The sequence below is a fragment of the Nomascus leucogenys genome, chromosome 2, assembly GCF_006542625.1.
Source record: "Nomascus leucogenys isolate Asia chromosome 2, Asia_NLE_v1, whole genome shotgun sequence".
NCBI classification, from domain to species: domain Eukaryota; kingdom Metazoa; phylum Chordata; class Mammalia; order Primates; family Hylobatidae; genus Nomascus; species Nomascus leucogenys.
Window position 1 is genome coordinate 93,603,905 of NC_044382.1, and position 24,401 is coordinate 93,628,305.

The following is a 24,401-nucleotide window of genomic DNA, read 5'->3' on the forward strand; positions in this document are numbered from 1 at the left end:
CTTCTTAAATATGAAATCATTACTTTTAAAAATATTATCATAATTAAAGTAACCTTAGTTAGATCGCTTCCTATCTCTTTTGTACTAAATTTGGGCAAATGAGCATATTATGCACTTACCTTTATCACATCTCTGGAATATGATAGAAGGGCTCAAAGATATTGTTCAATAGTGGCCCGCTTCACAATCATTGCATCCAGGTTGACTGTATAAAAAATGGCTAAGATGTGCTAAAGACTTGTGCCTTTGAGCTGCCTCTGTGAGCCTTTGAGTTTTCTTTTCCATCATGTAGACAGTTTTGGGAAATTTCTTAACCCTCATTAGTGTTTTCAGGAAATTATTGGAAATTATATCTCCCTCTGATCTTCCTTTTCGGTATTTTAGAAGTCCATTTTTCCTTTAGACAGATCTCCTCCCTCCATTTTTGTGCATTATTTATCTCCGTAATTTTATAGTTTCTATTTTATATGCTAAGCAGTTTCCAAAAATCTTACTATTTTCTTTGTGCATAAACATAATTGCTTTTGATTCTAGAATCTGTATTCGTATTTTATTCATTTTTTCAATTATTAATTCTTTACTTAGTACTCCTCATGTACAAGGCATTGACTTTGTTCTGGGGAGATGATAGTGAACAATGTTGTTTAATGCCCTGCTTAGACAACTCTCCAGTTACCAGCACTATTCAATCTAGTCTATTTAAAAATATGAAGAGAAAATCTAGAATCATCAGTCATTTAAAGTTTAAAAACAAACAGCATGAAACATGGGAAGCAAACATTTGAAACAGAAGACTTACCCACTAGCATAGTCAATGGAAAAGAGAGTAAATAACTAAAGTGAATATAATAAATGTATTTGAAGTTATTTTGAGGTAATAATACATCAATTAAAAAGTAAAAGACACCTTTCACTTCTGACACTATAGGAAATCAGATAACCTAAAAATGTTTCCACTACAAAACCACAAGAGTTTTCCCATAAAATATTAAAAACATGCTAATAACCTATAATTGAGCTGGCAGAAAAATAAGGGGAATCTATAGGTTTCTAAAGGGGAGAAGACTAAAAAATCAGAGTGGTTAAGCATGTGTTGAAACTTTGGTGGTGGAAATGGCAGTATATGTCCTTGTTGGGGAAGGTTGCTAATCTCTTTAAACAAAGAACGTGTTTCTCTTTAATTTCTCATGTTGATGTAAATCTCAAACTTCCTCCTGAAGAGATACGTATTTTGAATGAAGAAATTGTATTGATTATTCACTTTGGAACTATTTTGAGTAGCTAAAGAAGTAATTGTCTGGATGTCTGATTAATAAAGTACATTGGGCTATCTCAGAATTGTGAAAAGCAATTTATAATATATTAGAATTTTGTAACGTATGTACCATTGTTAACCAACGTTAGTAATTTTAGTTTGGGCACACCTACAGAGCCATTCTATCATCTCAGGGGTACAATAAGAGCGAAATACAATCACCAATGTAATATTAAGAAAGAAATATGCTCTCCATTTAATTACTAACTTAGGAAAAATGATTGAAAACATAAGAAATCCCTGCTCAAATTTTATACTTGATTTTGTTATCATCAATACTTATTAGTTTAAGGTCATTTGAGACCTGTGCTGTGAAATAATATTTTCTGAAATTGTTCTGTATGATTACTTGCTTCTTACACAGAATTCATGTTGAGAAAAACTCCTTTAAAAAGTGTTCCTTATAGACATACATATCAGACTAGCAGGAACAACTATTTTCTTATCTACAGTCATCTGTGTATGATATACTTACCATTTTCTTTTATTGTTTGGTAATACTTGAAAATTTATTAAGTCTTTTTATTATTATACTTTAGGTTTTAGGGTAAATGTGCACAATGTGCAGGTTTGTTACATACGTATCCGTGTGCCATGTTGGTTTGCTGCACCCATTAACTCGTCATTTAGCATTAGGTATATCTCCTAATGCTGTCCCTCCCCGCTCCCCCCACCCCACAACAGTCCCCAGAGTGTGATGTTACCCTTCCTGTGTCCATGAGTTCTCATTGTTCAATTCCCACCTATGAGTGAGAACATGCGGTGTTTGGTTTTTCGTCCTTGCGATAGTTTACCGAGAATGATGTTTTCCAGTTTCATCCATGTCCCTACAAAGGACATGAACTCATCATTTTTTATGGCTGCATAGTATTCCATGGTGTATATGTGCCACATTTTCTTAATCCAGTCTATCGTTGTTGGACATTTGGGTTGGTTCCAAGTCTTTGCTATTGTGAATAGTGCCGCAATAAACATACGTGTGCATGTGTCTTTAGAGCAGCATGATTTATAGTCCTTTGGGTATATACCCAGTAATGGGATGGCTGGGTCAAATGGTATTTCTTGTTCAAGATCCATGAGGAATCTCCACACTGACTTCCACAATGGTTGAACTAGTTTACAGTCCCACCAACAGTGTAAAAGTGTTCCTATTTCTCCACATCCTCTCCAGCACCTGTTGTCTCCTGACTTTTTAATGATTGCCATTCTAACTGGTGTGAGATGGTATCTCATTGTGGTTTTGATTTGCATTTCTCTGATGGCCAGTGATGATGAGCATTTTTTCATGTGTTTCTTGGCTGCATAAATGTCGTCTTTTGAGAAGTGTCTGTTCATGTCCTTCGCCCACTTTTTGATGGGGTTGTTTGTTTTTTTCTTGTAAATTTGTTTGAGTTCATTGTAGATTCTGGATATTAGCCCTTTGTCAGATGAGTAGGTTGCAAAAATTTTCTCCCATTGTGTAGGTTGCCTGTTCACTCTGATGGTAGTTTCTTTTGCTGTGCAGAAGCTCTTTAGTTTAATTAGATCCCATTTGTCAATTTTGGCTTTTGTTGCCATTGCTTTTGGTGTTTTAGACATGAAGTCATTGCCCATGCCTATGTCCTGAATGGTATTGCCTAGGTTTTCTTCCAGGGTTTTTATGGTTTTAGGTCTAACATGTAAGTCTTTAATCCATCTTGAATTTTTGTATAAGGTGTAAGGAAGGGATCCAGTTTCAGCTTTCTACATTTGGCTAGCCAGTTTTCCCAGCACCACTTATTAAATAGGGAATCCTTTCCCCATTGCTTGTTTTTGTCAGGTTTGTCAAAATCAGATAGTTGTAGATATGCGGCATCATTTCTGAGGGCTCTGTTCTGTTCCATTGATTTATGTCTCTGTTGTGGTACCACTACCATGCTGTTTTGGTTACTGTAGCCTTGTAGTATAGTTTGAAGTCAGGTAGTGTGATGTCTCCAGCTTTGTTCTTTTGGCTTAGGATTGACTTGGCAATGGGGGTTCATTTTTGGTTCCATATGAACTTTAAAGTAGTTTTTTTCAACTCTGTGAAGAAAGTCATTGGTAGCTTGAAGGGGATGGCATTGAATCTATAAATTACCTTGGGCAGTATGGCCATTTTCACGATATTGATTCTTCCAACCCATGAGCACGGAATGATCTTCCATTTGTTTGTATCCTCTTTTATTTCATTGAGCAGTGGTTTGTAGTTCTCCTTGAAGAGATCCTTCACATCCCTTGTAAGTTGGATTCCTAGGTATTTGATTCTCTTTGAAGCAATTGTGAATGGGAGTTCAGTCATGATTTGGCTCTCTGTTTGTCTGTTATTGGTGTACAAGAATGCTTGTGATTTTTGTACATTGATTTTGTATCCTGAGACTTTGCTGAAGTTGCTAATCAGCTTAAGGAGATTTTGGACTGAGACAGTGGGGTTTTCTAGATATACAGTCATGTCATCTGCAAACAGGGACAATTTGACTTCCTCTTTTCCTAATTGAATACCCTTTATTTCCTTCCCCTGCCTGATTGCCCTGGCCAGAACTTCCAGCACTATGTTGAATAGGAGTGGTGAGAGAGGGCATCCCTGTCTTGTGCCAGTTTTCAAAGGGAACGCTTCCAGTTTTTGCCCATTCAGTATGATATTGGCTGTGGGTTTGTCATAGATAGCTCTTATTATTTTGAGATACGTCCCAACAATACCTAATTTATTGAGAGTTTTTAGCATGAAGAGTTGTTGAATTTTGTCAAAGGCCTTTTCTGCATCTATTGAGATAATCATGTGGTTCTTGTCTTTGGTTCTGTTTATATGCTGGATTACATTTATTGATTTGCATATGTTGAACCAGGCTTGCATCCCAGGGATGAAGCCCACTTGATCATGGTGTATAAGCTCTTTGATGTGCTGCTGGATTTGGTTTGCCAGTATTTTATTGATGATTTTTGCATCAATGTTCATCAAGGATATTGGTCTGAAATTCTCTTTTTTGGTTATGTCTCTGCCAGGCTTTGGTATCAGGATGATGCTGGCCTCATGAAATGTGATAGGGAGGATTCCCTCTTTTTCTATTCATTGGAATAGTTTCAGAAGTAATAGTACCAGTTCCTCCTTATACCTCTGGTAGAATTTGGCTGTGAATCCATCAGGTCCTGGACTCTTTTTGGTTGGTAAGCTATTGATTATTGCCACAATTTCAGAGCCTGTTACTGGTCTATTCAGAGATTCAACTTCTTCCTGGTTTAGTCTTGGGAGGGTGTATTTGTCGAGAAATTTATCCATTTCTTCTAGATTTTCTAGTTTATTTGCATAGAGGTGTTTGTAGTATTCTCTGATGGTAGATTGTATTTCTGTGGGATCGGTGGTGATATCCCCTTTTTCATTTTTTATTGCATCTATTTGATTCTTCTCTCTTTTCTTCTTTATTAGTCTTGCTAGCAGTCTATCAGTTTTGTTGATCTTTTCAAAAAACCAGCTCCTGGATTCATTAATTTTTTGAGGGATTTTTGTGTCTCTATTTCCTTCAGTTCTGCTCTGATTTTAGTTATTTCTAGCCTTCTGCTAGCTTTTGAATGTGTTGGCTCTTGCTTTTCTAGTTCTTTTAATTGTGATGTTAGGGTGTCAATTTTGGATCTTTCCTGCTTTCTCTTGTGGGCATTTAGTGCTATAAATTTCCCTCTACACACTGCTTTGAATGTGTCCCAGAGATTCTGGTATGTTGTGTCTTTGTTCTCATTGGTTTCAAAGAACATCTTTATTTCTGCCTTCATTTCATTATGTACCCAGTAGTCATTTAGGAGGAGGTTGTTCAGTTTCCATGTAGTAGAGCGGTTTTGAGTGAGTTTCTTGATCCTGAGTTCTAGTTTGATTGCACTGTGGTCTGAGAGACAGTTTGTTATAATTTCTGTTCTTTTACATTTGCTGAGGAGAGCTTTACTTCCAACTATGTGGTCAATTTTGGAATAGGTGTGGTGTGGTGCTGAAAAAAATGTATATTCTGTTGATTTGGGGTGGAGAGTTCTGTAGATGTCTATTAGGTCCACTTTGTTTAGAGCTGAGTTCAATTCCTGGATATCCTTGTTAACTTTCTGTCTCCTTGATCTGTCTAATGTTGACAGTGGGGTGTTAAAATCTCCCATTATTATTGTGTGGGAGTTTAAGTCCCTTTGTAGGTCACTCAGGACTTGCTTTATGAATCTGGGTGCTCCTGTGTTGGGTGCATATATATTTAGGATAGTTAGCTCTTCTTGTTGAATTGATCCCTTTACCATTATGTAATGGCCTTCTTTGTCTCTTTTGATCTTTGTTGGTTTAAAGTCTATTTTATCAGAGACTAGGATTGCAACCCTTGCCTTTTTTTGTTTTCCATTTGCTTGATAGATCTTCCTCCATCCCTTTTTTTTGAGTCTATGTGTGTCTCTGCACATGAGATGGGTTTCCTGAATACAACACACTGGTGGATCTTGACTCCTTATCCAATTTGCCAGTCTGTGTCTTTTATTTGGAGCATTTAGCCCATTTACATTTAAAGTTAATATTGTTATGTGTGAATTTGATCCTGTCATTATGATGTTAGTTGGTTATTTTGCTCATTAGTTGATGCAGTTTCTTCCTAGCCTCAATGGTCTTTACAATTTGGCATGTTTTTGCAGTGTCTGGTACCAGTTGTTCCTTTCCATGTTTAGTGCTTCCTTCAGGAGCTCTTTTAGGGCAGGCCTGGTGGTGACAAAATCTCTCATCATTTGCTTGTCTGTAAAGTATTTTATTTCTTCTTCACTTATGAAGCTTAGTTTGGCTGGATATGAAATTCTGGGTTGAAAATCCTTTTCTTTAAGAATGTTGAATATCGGCCCCCACTATCTTCTGGCTTGTAGAGTGTCTGCCGAGAGATCCGCTGTTAGTCTGATGCGCTTCCCTTTATGGGTAACCCGACCTTTCCCTCTGGCCGCCCTTAACATTTTTTCCTTCATTTCAACTTTGGTAAATCTGACAATTATGTGTCTTGGAGTTGCTGCTCTCGAGGAGTATCTTTGTGGCGTTCTCTGTATTTCCTGAATCTGAATGTTGGACTGCCTTGCTAGATTGGGGAAGTTCTCCTGGATAATATCTTGCAGAGTGTTTTCCAACTTGGTTCCATTCTCCCTGTCATTTTCAGGTACACCTATCAGATGTAGGTTTGGTCTTTTCACATAGTCCCAAATTTCTTGGAGGTTTTGTTCATTTCTTTTTATTCTTTTTTCTCTAAACTTCCCTTCTCATTTCATTTCATTCATTTCATCTTCCATCACTGATACCCTTTCTTCCAGTTGATCGCATTGGCTACCAAGGCTTCTGCAATCTTCACATAGTTCTCCAAACTTGGCTTTCAGCTCCATCAGCTCCTTTAAGCCCTTCTCTCCATTGGTTATTCTAGTTATCCATTCTTCTAATTTTTTTTCAAGGTTTTTAACTTCTTTGCCATTGTTTTGAATTTTCTCCCGTTGCTCAGAGTAGTTTGATCATCTGAAGCCTTCTTCTCTCAACTCGTCAAAGTCATTCTCTGTCCTGTTTTGTTCCATTGCTGGTGAGGAACTGCATTCCTTTGGAGGAGGAGAGGTGCTCTGCTTTTTAGAGTTTCCAGTTTTTCTGCTCTGTTTTTTCTCCATCTTTGTGGTTTTATCTACTTTTGGTCTTTGATGATGGTGATGTACAGATGGGTTTTTGGTGTGGATGTCCTTTCTGTTTGTTAGTTTTCCTTCTACCAGACAGGACCCTCAGCTGCAGGTCTGTTGGAGTTGCTAGAGGTCCACTCCAGACCCTGTTTGGCTGGGTGTCAACAGCGGTGGCTGCAGAACAGCAGATTTTCGTGAGACCACAAATTCAGCTGTCTGATAGTTCCTCTGGAAGTTTTGTCTCAGAGGAGTACCTGGCCAAGTGAGGTGTCAGTCTGTCCCTATTGTGGGGTGCCACCCAGTTAGGCTGCTCAGGGGTCAGGGACCCACTTTAGGAGGCAGTCTGTCCGTTCTCAGATCTCCAGCTATATGCTGGGAGAACCACTACTCTCTTCGAAGCTGTCAGACAGGGACATTTACATCTGCAGAGGTTCCTGCTGACTTTTTCTTTGTCTGTGACCTGCCCCCAGAGGTGGAGCCTACAAAGGAAGGCAGGCCTCCTTGAGCTGTGGTGAGCTCCACCCAGTTTGAGCTTCCTGGCTGCTTTGTTTACCTAAGTAAGCCTGGGCAATGGCAGGCACCCCTCCCCCAGCCTCGCTGCTACCTTGCGGTTTGATCTCAGACTGCTGTGCTAGCAATCAGCAAGACTCCCTGGGCATAGGACCCTCCGAGCCAGGTGCAGGACACAATCTCCTGGTGTGCCGTTTTCCAAGCCCATTGGAAAAGCGCAGTATTAGGGTGGGACTGAACCGATTTTCCAAGTGCTGTCTGTTACCCCTTTCTTTGACTAGGAAAGGGAACTCCCTGACCCCTTGCGCTTCCCGAGTGAGGCAATGCCTCGCCCTGCTTCGGCTCGCGCACAGTTTGCTGCACCGACTGTCCTGCACCCACTGTTCGGCACTCGCTAGTGAGATGAACCGTTTACCTGAAATGGAAATGCAGAAATCACCTATCTTCTGTGTCGCTCACGCTGGGAGCTGTAGACTGGACCTGTTCCTATTTGGCCATCTTGGCTCCATCTCTTGAAAATTTATTAAGTCTTAATTATTGTTACCCACAAATTAAGTTACATAGATTATTCAAAGTACCATTTTATGTTTATAATTTATATTTGACTCCTGCTAGGTCTAAAAATAATTGAAAATGGCTTTCTAGGCTGGGCATGGAGGCTCAGGCCTGTAATTCTAGCACTTCGGGAGGCCCAGGTGGGCAGATCACTTGAGGCCAGGAGTTCGAGACCAGCCTGGACCATATATTGAAACCCCATCTCTAATAAAAGTACAAAAAAATAAAAATTATCTGAGTGTGGTGGGGTGTGCCTGTAGTCCCAGCTACTCAGAAGGCTGGAGCCACGAGAATCGCTTGAACCTGGGAGGCAAAGTTGCAATGAGCTGAGATCGTGCCACTACACTCCAGCCTGGGTGACATAGGGAGACTGCATCTCACAAAAAAAGAAAAAAGAAAGAAAATGGGTTCCAATACCATTATTTTCCTTAAAAGAAATCCAAAACAATAAAGTAGAACTTTAAAATTATGGCTCTAAGAGCACTGCTTCTAAGATTGTTGTGTTGCAACTGGGTTTATCCTGGTAATGCTGGTAGAAGGGTACACTTAATTAATCAAATGGTTGCCAAAACTGAGTTTAGACTAAATTATGTAAGCTATTTTAATAAACTTGTATGCATTAGAAAAAAATATCAAAGATGTTTATTCACTTTGTTTACCTAGAAACATGCTATTTGAATTTCAACTTGATGCTAATATTGCAGTAAGGCCTTTAAATCCTACAAAATATATATCTTCAGTTTTCTGACAATTATGTCCGAGGTGCCTATATCACCTGTATTTTGGCTGTATTGTGTAGGAGAACTACAGCTATACTTCCGTGAAACAAAATATTCTGATTTGAATTAAACATTTGTAATGCGCCGGGCGCGGTGGCTCATGCCTGTAATCCCAGCACTTTGGGAGGCCGAGGCGGGCGGCTCATGAGGTCAGGAGATCGGGACCATGGTGAAACCCCATTTCTACTAAAAATACAAAAAATTAGCCGGGTGTGGTGGCGGGCACCTGTAGTCCCAGCTACTCGGAGAGGCTGAGGCATGAGAATGGCAGGAACCCGGGAGGTGGAGCTTGCAGTGAGCTGAGATCGCGCCACTGCACTCCAGCCTGGGTGACAGAGAAAGACTCTGTCTCAAAAAACAAAAAAACAAACAAAAATTTGTGATGCTGTATCAGAAGATACTTATGTCATGGGTATGGATATTAAGTATAAAAGCAATTTTCAAAAAGCTGCTTTCATTAGTTTCCTATGGCTGCTGTAACAAATTATCACAAATGTAGTAGCTTAAAGCAAGGGAAATTTATTCTGTCTGTTCTGGAGACCAAAAATCCAAAATCAGTATTGCCTGGATGAAATAGAGCCAGCAGGACCATATTCCCCCTGGGGAGAATCCATATCCATCACTTGCCTGTTCTAGGTTCTGGCGGCTGCTGGCATTCATTGGCTTGTGGCCACATATCTCTTTCAGCCTTTGTTGTCACATTGCCTCCTATTCTATCTGCCAAATCTTCCTCTGCCTCCCTTTTATAAAGATACATGTAATTACATTTAGGGCCTATTGGAAAAATTCAGGATAATCTCCCCATCTTGAGATACTTAATTACATCTGCAAAGCCCTTGTTTGTCATTTAAGGTAACAATTACAGGTTTCAGAGTTTAGGGTGTGGGTAACTCTTGGGGGCCATTATTTAGTCTACCATACTCCTTCTTAGCAATCTTAAGATTTTCAAAGGTTCAAATCAAAATCACAATGAAGTATCATCTTACCCTAGTTAGAAAGGCTATCATCAGAAAGATAGAAAACAACAAATGCTGATGAGGGTACTGAAAAAAGGGAACTCTTCTACACTGTTGGGGGTAATCTAAATTACTATAAGCATTATGGAAAACATAATAGAGACTTTTACAAAAACTAAAAATAGAACTACCATATGCTCCAGCGATCTCACTACTGGGTATTTATCCAAATGAAAGGAAATCAATATATTGAAGAGATACCTGCACCCCTAGAAGTTCATTGCAACTGTATTCACAATAGCTAAGATATGTAATCAATCTAAGTGTCCATTAACAGACAAATGGATTTAAAAATGTGGAATGTATACACAATGAAATACTATTCAGCCATAAAAAGGAATGAAATACTGTCAACACAGATGAGGCTGGAGGACATTATGTTAAGTGAAATAAATCAGGCACAGAAACACCACAGGTTCTCACTCACATATGAGAGGAAAATAAAATTTGAGCTAATAGAAGTAGAGAGTAGAATTGTGATGATTAAGAGGCTGGGAATTGTTGCTGGGAGAGAAGAACAGGAAAAGATTAGTTAATGGATACAAAGTTATAGCTACATGATAGGAATAAGTTTTATTGTTCTGTAGTACTGTATGGTAAATATGGTTAACAGTAGTTTAGTGTGCATATTCAAAAAGCTAGAAAAGAAGATTTTCTAATGTTCACAACACAAAGAAATGATAAATGTTTAAAGTGATGAGTATGCTAATTACTCTGATTTAATCATTACCCATTGTATACATGTACTAAAATATCACTCTGTATCTCAAAAAATAAGTACAATTATTAAATGTCAACTAACAATTACATAAAAAATTCAAAACTCCTAATTCCTTATGCATAGATGGTGACTTAAAAATTTATTAATCTTAAAAATTCTGGCCAGGAATGATGGCTCATGCCTGTGATCTTTGCACTTTGGGAAGCTGAGGTGGGTGGATTTCTTGAGCCCAGGAGTTTGAGACCAGCCTGGGGAACCTGGTGAAACACTATCTCTACTAAAAATACAAAAATTAACCAGGGCACATGCTTGTACTCCCAGCTACTCAGTAGAGTAAGGTGGGAGAATCGCCTGAGCCTGGGTGGTCAAGGCTGAGGTGAGCCATGATCTTGCCACTGCACTCCAGCGTGGATGACAGAGTGAAACCTCATCTAAAAACGAAAAAACAAAAAACAAAAACCCAAAAAATTCTTAGTGAATTTTGAGTCATAATGTGATTTCTGAGGATGTAGAACTGTGTTAGGCAATACCCTATAGGGCTTTTAAATAGAGTTTAAGATTCAGTGCATAACTTCATGCACCTCTGTTTTTGATAATAATACCATTCATTCAACTAAAACCAGAAACCTAAGACACATCCCTCTCCCTCACTGCCCTCCCTTGCTTCCTCTAATTTGTCATTTGTCCTTGGACTTGGGCTCCAAATTGCTTTCAGATTTTCCCATTATCTTCCATTTCTTCTGTTGCCACCCTAGCCCGTACCATTGTTAACCCTGTCTGAAGTGTTGCAGTAACATACTCATCGGTCTCAATTTACTATAAATCCCTTTCAAATCCATTCTCAACCTTGCAGTTTCAAAGCATTTTCAAAGCACAAATATAGTATTTGCATTAAGAATAAATTCCTTCTTTGATTTTAGGGTGAAGATCAAATTTCTCAAATGGCCAAAAAGTTGTGGTGCCAGTCTTAAGTTTGGCTACTACCACTTTCCCCATAACTGTGTGCAATTCAGTCCACCGCTCTGTAAGGGGGCGGTGGTGGTGGTGGTCCGGATCTGCTTCTGTTCACAGCCCCGAAGACCGCATGATTGATCAATCTAGTCATCCTGAAAGGTCTAAGGCAGGCAAACACCCAAGGCACCACCATGAGCCCAGCTAAAACTCTTTTTATTACAACAGAGTGGAGTTATCTCACACTCTGATTTTCTTAAAAATCATCATGATAGAAAATTTTGAAATGAGCTGAGGAAATGTAGAAACCGTCACAGAAGGAAGCAGAACTGCTGGAAAACAGAAGTACAGATAAACTGCAGAGTCAGGGGGATAAGGAGATGAGCCCATATTTCTGACTTTGTGCTGCCAGAACATGAAGCTTCACTATTTTAGTTCTTTGATTACATGAGATCTTGCTGACCTTAAAATAAATTTTCTCTCTAGTCTCACCCTTTTTGTTCATTTATTCTGAAACTTGAATGGGTTTTTGTTTATTGAAACCAAAAGGGCACTGGGTAGGTCAAGAAATTAAAGTTAGAAAAGACAGGAAATCTGTGGTAAGGTACATGGATTTATTGAGAACATATTTTTTATAGCATAAATAGATCCCAGTTTCACATTACACATGTCCCAATAATGTTAAAATAAGAAACGTTAAGATTAAGAAGTTAGAGCTTATCTTATAGGCAAAGTAATTGTATAATTGATTTGTAAATGTTTAAACTGATTTTTTTGGTAGATAGATGCTTCTTACTATCTCAGAAAACATTGTAAACATTCAGCAAATATGAACTGTTTTTGTTAACACGTTGCTGATACTGATAATTACATCTTTTTTGAACTTAGTTAATTTAATTGATTAGTTCAAGGTATTAATGAGGTCATAGTTATAGATCTTATAGTTAGCTCTGTTCCATTTAAGTGACCACAGATTGACTTCCCACCTCAATTAGCCACCACTGCTGTGTATCATTAACTGCAATAGCGACTAAATTAAAATATGAGATTGCATCTCTATGATGTCTGCTTCGGAGAAATGATTCAAACCTGTGCTTTACTTATTATGGGTCCCTAGTTTCATCTTTGTGTGTGAAAACTAGGATACTTTATATCTTTAATAATGAGACAGAGAAAAACAACCCTTTCTTTCTTTCCTTTCTCTGTGAATATTCATATAAAAGACTTTTTAAAAAGTATCTTGGAACACAAATTAAGCCTTCCTTAAAATTCTGAAGACTCATTTCTATCCTTCAACAATTACATCAACCATTTTAATTGTTTTTATTATCTGCTATCACTTTTCCATATAATAGCACCAAGAAGAAACACCAACTAACAGTTAAAGTTGCTCATTCAATTAGAATAATTACCTTAATGTTATAAACTTATAGCAGTCTTACTACTGGACATTATTAGTGACAGCAGTCAAATATTAGATAAAGTAGATTTTTATTTCCGCTGTGTTAAACTTATGTATTAAAGTGAAGAAAAATAACAGAAAATAACAGAAATTATGAGTCATAGACAGTTAGAATTTAGTAAACAAAGAGTTGATGGCTACATGGAAGAAATCGAAGGTCCTTCTTTTCAAAAATAAAAATTTAATTAATGACTAATCTCAGGATAATGTCTGAATTTCTCATAAAATTGCTGTAGTTGATTCATCACTGAATCAGCTTTGCCTGAAGTTGGTCTCAGAGGATTTCTGATAATATTTTGAATATATGATGCATACATAAAATTCTTAGGTATTCACCTGCAGCTAATTAAGTGAATTAATTTTCCTTTACTAATTCCTGAGTTTAATAAGAAGCCCAAATCATGACACTGTGTTAGCCTATACTTCTTTAAATGGGAAGAAGGGGGGTTAGATCAACGTAGGTACCATACTAAATCCACTATGCTTACATAATCAAATTCTCATATCAAGATATAAAAATTTCATTGTATGTTTCAGATCCAGCATCTATTAAACACCATATTACCAGATTTGAATGATGGAATTTAGGGAATATCAAAATTAACACAATTCTTCCCAAGTACACCTTGTGTAAACTAATGCAACTTCAATTCTGAGATTTATTTTATAAATGGATTTTGCACCTAACAGAATAGTTCCTTTTCTATAACCTACTTTCTTTTAAAAAAATGTATATGTGTGTGTGTATATATATATATGTGTGTGTGTGTGTGTGTGTGTATATTTATATATATATATATGTGTATATACTTTTATATATACATAGTGGATTTGTGTTTGCCTGATTGTAATGTGAGAGACTCATATATGCTATAGTATATGTATTTTATATTTTTCTTTATAATCTGGAAATTCCTATGGATTAATATAAAAATATGCTTAAATAATCTAATTTATATTTGTATACAAAATGCTCAAAGATGAATTAGTTTACATAAATCGGATTATATCACATATGCTGGATGATTTTTCTTTAGGGCTGGTACAAGATTGCCTGACTTAGCAAAAATCAACTAAAAATAAATACAAGATGCCTAGTTAAATATAAATTTCAGACAAACAAAAACACATTTTTACTAGATGTCTCAAATATTACATGGGGCAGATTATACTAAAATATTGTGTCTTGTTTATTTGAAATTCCAATTTACCTGGGTATCGTATGTCATGTGGGCAGGACTTTTGGTCTATTTTCTCTTTTATTTTGCTCCGACTTCCTTGTCCCACCCCCTTTTTCAGCACCCAGCTATCTTATAAAAGACAACCTATATTAAAAACCATAGGCAAATCCTTTGAGACTCTTTTTACGGTCATATAAAAGCACACAGTCATGTTAATATGTATTAATAGTAATAGATTATTATTGAGTAATTAGTATAAGTAAGGTACTCTTAAGTATGTTACATATGTATTTAAATCAATTTTCAGAATAACCAGTAATATGATAGAAGTATTACTATTAGCTCCTTTGTACATATTTGAAAAATTAGTCTACAAACATTAAGAAACATGCTTAAAGTGATACAGTTAATAAGTTGTATTTTAGAATTGGGATTTAGACCTTAGGATACTGACTCAACCTGCATTCTAACTATTAACTATTTTTATGTGTATTTATATACCTATATTTTACAAATATTAAAACTATCTTTCATCTAGTAAATGCTAAGAAATGGCAAATTCCAACTACTCATACTCAAAAAGTTCAGATAATTTAATTTTTAGTAAACCAACTATAGCATTATTGCAAAAATAGCATTGTAAAACATAGTAAATTAGCTTGGCATTATAATAAATTTATTTCAAAGCATTGTGTAGCATAAATTGTGACTTTACAAAAATGTTTAATTTATTTAAACCTGAATTATTTTCCTTATGTATTTTCTCCCTTAACCTTTTCTCTCTCTTACCTACGTATAAATAAACAGCTATTGTGTGTGTGTGCATGCATTTATGTTATCAACATATAAACATACTTGTAGAAAATATATTAAGATTTTTACTTAGCATATATGCCCACTCTGAAGATGTTTTTAACTTAGTATGCCTATGCACATTTTCTAAAATAAATATTGTGCATTTAATACTGCAAGTCAGTTTGAAACACATTTTAACTGTGAGTTAAAAACACTTAGGAAGTTGGGTCATAAATTTAGTAACATTTAGACAGAAAAGATGTTACTAAAGTAGTTATCCTCTACAAAAATATGAGGTAAGAGATTGAATAACTTCAGCTACCCAGTATCTGACATTATGAAATCCCAGTTTCTCATTCTACTAGTTTGTAATGTAATTCCATATTATTAAGTGGACAGATGTGAATACCATGTATTCTGTCTGTGAGAAAAGACAGTGCCAATACTTCATAGACAAGTCAGATCAAAGCTCTACGAAGCTGTCTTTGACAAAAATAGATTGTTTGATTATTAGAAAGAATAACATATATAAAGAAATAAATACATGTATTTAATATAAATATAAATATATATATATTTTTATATAAATATATTTATTTATATATTTATATAGATATATATATATTTTTTTCCGTTGCCCAGGCTGGAGTGCAGTGGCATGATCTCAACTCACTGCAACCTCTGTCTCCTGGGTTCAAGCAATTCTCCTGCCTCAGCCTTCCGAGTAGCTGGGATTACAGGCATGTGCCACCACGCCCAGCTAATATTTGTCTTTTTGGTAGAGACAGGGTTTTGCCATGTTGGCCAGGTTGGTCTGGAACCCCTGACCTCAGGTGATCAGCCAGCTTTGGCCTCCTAAAGTAATACATATTTTAGTACATGTTTAATTATCTAGTAACTCTACTGACAAAGATCCTTAAACGCTTATGGTGAGTGTGTGTAACAAACAGCGACCATCATAATGTACCCTTTAGATGGCACTAGCAAAATACTACTTATAATAGACAATAATAGTAATTATAATAATGATTATATTAACAACTTTTATTGAGTAATTTCTATGGATCAAGGCTGTTTTAAGGGTAATAGTTATACTGCATTGTTTAATCATCACAAAACCATACTAGGATGAGTACAACTTTTGTCTCTTTGCAGGTGAATAAACTAAGGCATAGAGGTATTAAGGATTTGCAGTGTTAAACAGCTAGTACATGCTCTTAAAACAGCTGTGACCTGGCTACAGAGCCTGACCTCTTGAAAGATACTTGTTAAAGCTCCTGATGATATTGATGTTGTATATGAGTGCAGATTCAAGGAAAATTGTTAACATAAGAAAAATGTTGCATAAATTATATTATGTATTTAAAAGTATTTTAAAGTAATATATGTTTGTTATTAAGTTAGTCCATTGAGAGGAAAAAAATTAAGTCACTCCATACCTTGACTCTAATAATCCAGTTCTACACCTCAGATCCAATGATTTAAAAAATGAATAAAAAACTTACTTTGCCTTATATTCAACAGTTTTTTACAGTTTTGATTTTTTTGTATAACTTTTTGATACATATTATATTTTTTGATATATGGTTTGCTGTGGTTACACCTTAGTTTAAATTTTTTGGTGGCCTTCTCTGGCTGGTTTCCCTACCAGTAGCAGAATGTCTGTATTAGTCTCAGATTTTACATCTATACATAACACTGTCCAGAACTGACTTGTTTTCCACTTTTTACTATTTCCATCCACTGTACAGAACTCGTGAACTGCTCTCTGATTCACCGATGTAGTTCGGAAGCTCGCCTCAGAAACAGTCGCTTCACCCAATAGGATAACACCTATTGGGTTGGCTACTCAGCGCTGTGAGGCAGCATAATCGCAGTAGTAAGGGAGGTGCTGTCAATAATACTTGGAACTGAGAAATAGGTTGATCCCATCCAAACTACCTGGCTTCTTCAAAATGGAGAATATTTTATGTGAAATGATGTTTGCCTTATTCCAAGCTTTTCCAACCCACAGCCTGCGGGCCCCATGCAGACCAGGACGGCTTTGAATGTGGCCCAAGACAAATTTGTAATTTTTTTTTTTTTTTTTTAGTGTCAGCAGTTATTTATTGTCCTGTTTACAAACTGGCTTTTACGCAACTAAATTAATTTTTTCAGCTTCTTTTTTTTTTCGATTAGCAAGTTTTAAGTTCAGGGACACATGTGTAGAATGTGCGTGTTTGTTACATAGGTCAACATGTGCCTCAGTGGTTTGCTGGACAGATCATCCCATTGCCAAGGTATTAAGCCCAGCATGCATGAGCTATTCTTCCTGAAACTCTCCCTCCTCTCATCTCCTACCCTCAGACCAGCCCCAGTGTGTGTTGTTCCCCACAATGTGTCCATGTATTCTCATCATTCAGCTCCTACTTATACGTGACGACATGTAGTATTTGGTTTTCTGTTCCTGCGTTAATTTGCTGAGGAAGCCATTATCCAAATTCACAAACTTTCTTAAAATATTACTAGCTTTTTTATGCTTTTTTAAATTATACTTTAGGTTTTAGGGTACATGTGCACAATGTGCAGGTTTGTTACATATGTATCCATGTGCCTTGTTGGTTTGCTTGAGCTTTTATTTTATTTAACTCATCAGCTAGTGTTAGTGTATTTTATGGGTGGCCAAAGACAATTCTTCTTCCAATGTGGCCTAGGGAAGCAAAAAGATTGGACATCAATACCCTACTCTTTAGATACATCTACTTTCCTCTCATACTGAGAGAGAAGATGATGAAGTGAACTTGATTTTCTTCTTGCTTATGTAGGAGACATATGCAGACATTTGTAGGATATTTTATTTGTCCAAAAAATTTTTTTATACTCTGTGGATATGACTAAATTTCCATTTTGAAAACTTGCCATTCAAGGAAACCATCTTATAATAAAATTATGTCTCTATATATTTCGGGAAAGTTTTTGTTCTAATTGTTATTCTCTTGTTACAGAACACATTTCTTCAATGTAGAAACTCCATTTCTCTTTCTCTTCTGTCTCTGTTTCTCTAACATATTAATATATGCTAATAATCTTCAAATGACTGTTTATTTTCATCCTTTTTCGTTTCATTGGTTTGACCTTTTAAAAAGCTTTGTGGTTACTGTGTACTTTTCAAAATAACGTCAACCTCTTAGGTCTTCAATTTATCATAGTCTTATGTAAAATACTATGACAACTGAACAATTCCACAATTACTTATTGATAGTCTTAAAAAAGGTATTGAGCATTCATAATGCTTTCATGTTTATGTTTTCATGTTGGTGTGTATATTTTCATATGCACTTAGATATGAAACAAATGACTCCTTTTGCAGCTTAATAACAAGCATACATTCTGAGAAATGTGTGGCTGGGTGATTTTGGTCCTTGTGTGGAAATTATAGAGTGCACTTAGACAAGCATAGATGGTATAGCCTGCTACGCACGGGCTATGGAGTATATAGCCTATTGCTCCTAGGCTACAAACCTCTACATATGTTATTGTACTGAATATTGTAGGCAATTGTAATGGTAAGCATTGTATATCTAAACATATCAGAAAAGGTACAGTAAAAATACGGTATTACGACCTTATGGGATCTCCATTGTATATATGGTCCATCTTTGAACAAAACACCATTTTGTGGCACATGACTGTACATAGGCATTCATATGCGTGCCAATTCATTAAACTTTATATATATATATATAATTAATGTTTAAGAGTTTGCTCCTTTAAATATTTTGTTATTCTAATAAATGGATGTTTTCTTATACAAGTAGTCTTACGTTTATAAATGAAATAATCATCACAAGTAAAAGTTTGAGAGATTTGCAAACAAGAATGTCAACAATTGCTCTACCAATTGTCTAGTTAAACATGATTTATGAGAAAGATGTTCCTCAGATGAATAAAGGGAAGAGAAGAACTCAAGTAATACAAACCATAAAACTCTGTGTGGAATCCATTAGGGCTTGAAGCCTCTTTAGTAGTCAGGAAAACGAAGCAGATGTTTCACTGAACAGGAGACAATAAAGAGAATGAAAAAGCACAGCTGCATCTGTATCACTTTTTCTGACCCGGTATTTTTGAGAAAATTAAGTCAATTTTTATTTTCCATTTGGTTTAATTATGTTCTCTGTAATTGTGTCACTGAATTCAAATTTGTAAATGATAAATGTGTTACTTAGGTGTCAGTCTGAAATGGATGTGATAATTTAGATTATCTGCCTTCATTGATTAACCAAACATACAAAGCAGGCAAAAATGAGTGTTAAAATGACAATTTTATTGCTACTAAAGATAATATAATCAATCAAGCTAGATATTTCTGGGAAGCAATAAAATATTTTTCTTCCTAAAAGATAGGTCATTAAACTTGAATTATTTAAATTACTGCATTTTTGTTTTCTGGATGTAATCTATGACATAAAATGTCCCTTCCAATGAGAGCCCTCTTAGTTGTCATATGTGTGCCTAATTATTCCTTTTAAAATTTCTTGTGAGATATTATACTGAATTCAAAACAAAGGAATATAAATTGGTTGCTTTTATGTAAACTTCTTGCCATTACCATAGTACCAAAATTGTATTATATTAATACCCCAATGGGGTCAGGGACAGCACCTCTTAATCATAGATGCTAATACTTCCAAAAGATATGAGTTATATGAATTATTTAAATAACAAATATGTTATAAATATTTAAGCAAGTTAAAAAAATCAATAAACACATCAGGGTATGTCTGGTTTTGTCATTATGTCTGGTTTTTGTCATCAGATGGAAAAACATTTTGGTTATTAGAGATATTTAGATACTGGAATTGGAAATGAGGAATTTGGGGTCTGTATTACAGTGCACACTAATTTTTCTATGCTTACATTTCCTTTGCCTTGGTGAGCTGATATATATAGATTTTCCTGGGTCCCAGACATTTGACTATACCTTTGTGTGATGATCAAGGTCAAATCTGGGCTATTCCAAGATATTACCAAAATGTAAGAAACATCATTAAGCCATTTTGAAAATGTGAAAAATATTATGGGATAGAAAAAATATTCTTTATTATGTTAGTGAAAGCCAAACCCAGGCTTCATCAGATACATCTACATTCGTTTTTACTTCTATTATCTCATAACTACTAAATGTCTTAGCTGGAGTTCTTTTCCTATATTTTCAATTATTTTACTGGAGTTGATGGCATTATCTTTCTTCTCTGCATGATTGCATGTTTCTGTGTGCATATCTATAGAGCTTGCTCTCAAGTGTTTCTGTAAATTGAATAAAGTGTTTTCCTTCTTTTTGTCCATGACATAGTCTCATATCATTCCAGATATGAGGAAGACTGATTTGAAAATTACTTCTATTCTTTTTCTGGCTGGCTTTTTCTCAGAGGAGTGAAACATTCCAGCACTGTCATTTATGTAAATAAATCAAAATAGAAAAGAAACCCATGTCATATAGGTTAATCTCAGTATTTTCACTCAGTATAGCAAAGGGTAGAACAAAAATACATCGTCACTGACCACAGGAGACAATATTTTTGATTATGGAATTCAGGAGAAGGCGTGGAAAGGTAAAAGGAGTCATCCAGACATTCCACTTCTTTCAAGCTATCCTAGGAAATGGACTAGCACATTCCACAAAGAAAAGAGATTATAGAACTGTAGAGGATTGAGGACTGAGCCAATATCCTTGAAGAGATTATGGGCCTCAGAAGTGTCAGACCTTTTTTTTCTTTTAGCAGATTCGCAGAGCTTTATAACCATGCAGACCAGAAAGCTGCTCTCGTACTTGCTTTCAGGCCAGAGAATCTTCTAAGCACGTATGACCACATCCGCATCTTTTGAATGTCCTTGGGTCATGTCTGAAGCAGTGATGATAATAGCTGGCACCCTTTTCTTTCAAGGTTCACAACCTATGAGTATTCTCATTTTATGGATGAGAAAACATAAGTCTAGAGAAATTAAGTTACTTGTCAAAGATCATACAAACTTTTAAATGTTGGACTTGTAAATTCTAAACTTTTAGAATGGTGGAGAACTTGAAGCTAAGTTCTTTAATGCCAGTTAGTCACCTCTTTCTTTGTAATTCTGTGTGTACCTCCAAAGGTACATTTCAATGAGTGGAGTATTTTATTACCTCAGAATAACTATTCTTCCATTAACTGTGGATTTTGTTGTTTAAATGTGGCAAGTGCCTTAAAGATTATTTTACCCTACCTCTGCTAAAAATGAGAAAGAAAGAAAGAACAAGAAAAAGAAAAGGAAGGAAGGAAGGACGGGAGAGAGGGAGGGAAGGGAGGGAAGGAAGGAAATGAAGGATAGAAGGAAAGAAGGAAAGAAGCAAAATTAAATGGCACGACTGCAATTATGCACCTAAACCAAAAAGACTGAGAAAGATATTCTGTGCCTAGTTCCAGGAACTGTACAGGGGGCTGTACTTTCTTACCCTTACATGTATTAATAAATTATCCTTAAATCTTAGCCTTAAAGGAATATCTTTTAAACTGAAAAATTTTGAATCCTGCTGCAAACTGCAATGAAATAAATGGACTGTCAGTCTTAAGATCTCTATTTCACTTGTAGGAGATGGGCTGGCACTGTACAATAAAATGGGAGAGAGCAAACAAAAAGAGGTAATTTCACTGTATCAATAAGGGGAAAGTGATTTGTGTGAACCTCATGGACAAAAGAAGAGTAAACCATATTTGAAAATGGCTTAAATTATTTAAACTTTTTATTGTTACCAACTTTGAATCAAATCCTGCATTAGAAAAACAGTAGGTGTAACTGAATTGCTTCTAAATTTTTCAGTGATTCCTTTTTGAGATGAGGCATTCGAATAATTTTACTATAATTTAAAAAAAGTTTTGTCTGTTACTTGAGATAATTGATGAACAGATTGTGTGAAATAAAATATTTTTTGCTATTGAAATGTTGAGATGCTCAGGAATTTGCCAGGCTTTTTATAGGTACAACTTTGATATCTATTTTTAAAGTTTATAAAATGTCTTAAAATAAAAAGACTTGAAGTCCATGATTCTTCTATTAGACAATAAGGAAATTTATCAGGTCAAAGCTTTTAAATAAATAGTAAGTGTTGTGAGAAGTTTTTATAAAATAGATTCCCAAATTATATTAAATCTCATAAGTGGAATAAAGTTTAAAATAGGAAAAAAAAATTTTGTTTCGAAATTTAAAAATAATCCCACAATGTTGAAGATGACTACTAAATAACTGGGATTTTACTTACATTTATTTTCTCATTTAGATTCATAGTTGTATGTCATTGTGTTAGGTTGGATGCTGAAAATTCAGAATTACTTCTTGAAAATGTAATTGCTTTTAAGAAAGATGAAATTTAGTAAATTTTATACTTGATATAGAATCTACTATTTCTTAAAAGTCATATTTGTTAAGATAGCTACTATTTCAGGATAAGACACAGAGAAACTGAAGTACTCTCTTCCACCTACATTTGAGCTCTGCATACTTTCCTGTATCTCCAAGTTTGAACTTGAAGCAAATGGTTGACTTTCCATCCTTTTAGTCACCTGTGGCCTTGGCTGAATCACTGGCTTCATGAGTCACCTTGCTATTCCAAATAGTTTTCTCCTATTTTAGACCACATTGTCTTAGATGTGACACCTGGTATATTCTATTTGATTTACATACCAACAACAAAATAAGCAAATAAAAGCTAAAACAAAACCAACTTATACATGTTGAGTATCTTTTATCTGAAATTCTTGGAACAGAAATATTTCAGATTTTTGATTTGTTTGGATTTTGGAATATTTGCATATACATAATGAGATATTGGAGACAGTACTCAAGTCTAATCACAAAATTCTTTCATTTTATATGTACCTTCCTGAAGGTAATTTTATACAGAAATTGAAATAACTTAGTTATTAAGCAAAGCTTGTGTATAGCAAACCATCAGAAAGTCAAGCTGTCACTGTCTCAGCCACTCATGTGGACAGTCTGTGACTGGCATCACCATCATTCCCGACTCTGAATTTATATGCTCCTGATAAGCAATCATTTATTATACTGATTCACACATAAGTACATAACAGTAGAAAATATAAATTGTCATTAATACAGTGAAAAAATGTATCCAGCATAACTAAGCAGCACAGTAGCCTGATATTTCTATCTTGTTTTGAGTGACATTACATGGGACAAACAGCATCTTGTGCTTCTGTTTTCCTTCTTTTGCCAGGAGACATCCTAGTACCTAATGGAAATTGCCATTTGTGGAGCAAAATGGCACTCAAAATGTTTTGGATTTGGGAGCATTTCAGATTTCAAACTTTCAAATTAGAGATGATCAATCTGTATAATTGATTTTATTATGGGTCTGGAAAAAAAACCAATATGGTTGTTTCCACAAGAATACCAAAAACTACAATTTATTAAATCTTAAAAATGTAGTTTTGAAAGCTCATTGGCCACTGTTCTCCACAAGTTCTTGTACACCAGCGTGTTTGCTGGTTTTATCCACAGTGTCCCATCCTTGCTTTCTCGTGTGCTTTTCTCCACCACCAAGTATATATAAATTTAACACTACCTGTTTCCTTTCTGTCTTCTTCCAACATCCTTTTGAGCCTCATCTCTACATTAAAAGATTTTCTCAATATATTCTGGGAAAAGAAATCCTTCCCAAATGGAACTATGTGCTAGCTAATTTAATAATTTTTCTTTTTTTTATTATTATACTTTAGGTTTTAGGGTACATGTGCACAATGTGCAGGTTTGTTACATATGTATCTATGTGCCATGTTGGCTTGCTGCACCCATTAACTCGTCATTTAGCATTAGGTATATCTCCTAATGCTGTCCCTCCCTGCTCCCCCCACCCCACAACAGTCCCTGGAGTGTGAAGTTCCCCTTCCTGTGTCCATGAGTTCTCATTGTTCAATTCCCACCTATGAGTGAGAACATGCGGTGTTTGGCTTTTTGTCCTTGTGATAGTTTACTAAGAATGATGTTTTCCAGTTTCATCCATGTCCCTACAAAGGACATGAACTCATCATTTTTTATGGCTGCATAGTATTCCATGGTGTATATGTGCCACATTTTCTTAATCCAGTCTATCGTTGTTGGACATTTGGGTTGGTTCCAAGTCTTTGCTATTGTGAATAGTGCCGCAATGAACATACGTGTGCATGTGTCTTTAGAGCAGCATGATTTATAGTCCTTTGGGTATATACCCAGTAATGGGATGGCTAGGTCAAATGGTATTTCTAGTTCAAGATCCCTGAGGAATTGCCACACTGACTTCCACAATGGTTGAACTAGTTTACAGTCCCACCAACAGTGTAAAAGTGTTCCTATTTCTCCACATCCTCTCCAGCACCTGTTGTTTCCTGACTTTTTAATGATGGCCATTCTAACTGGTATGAGATGGTATCTCATTGTGGTTTTGATTTGCATTTCTCTGATGGCCAGTG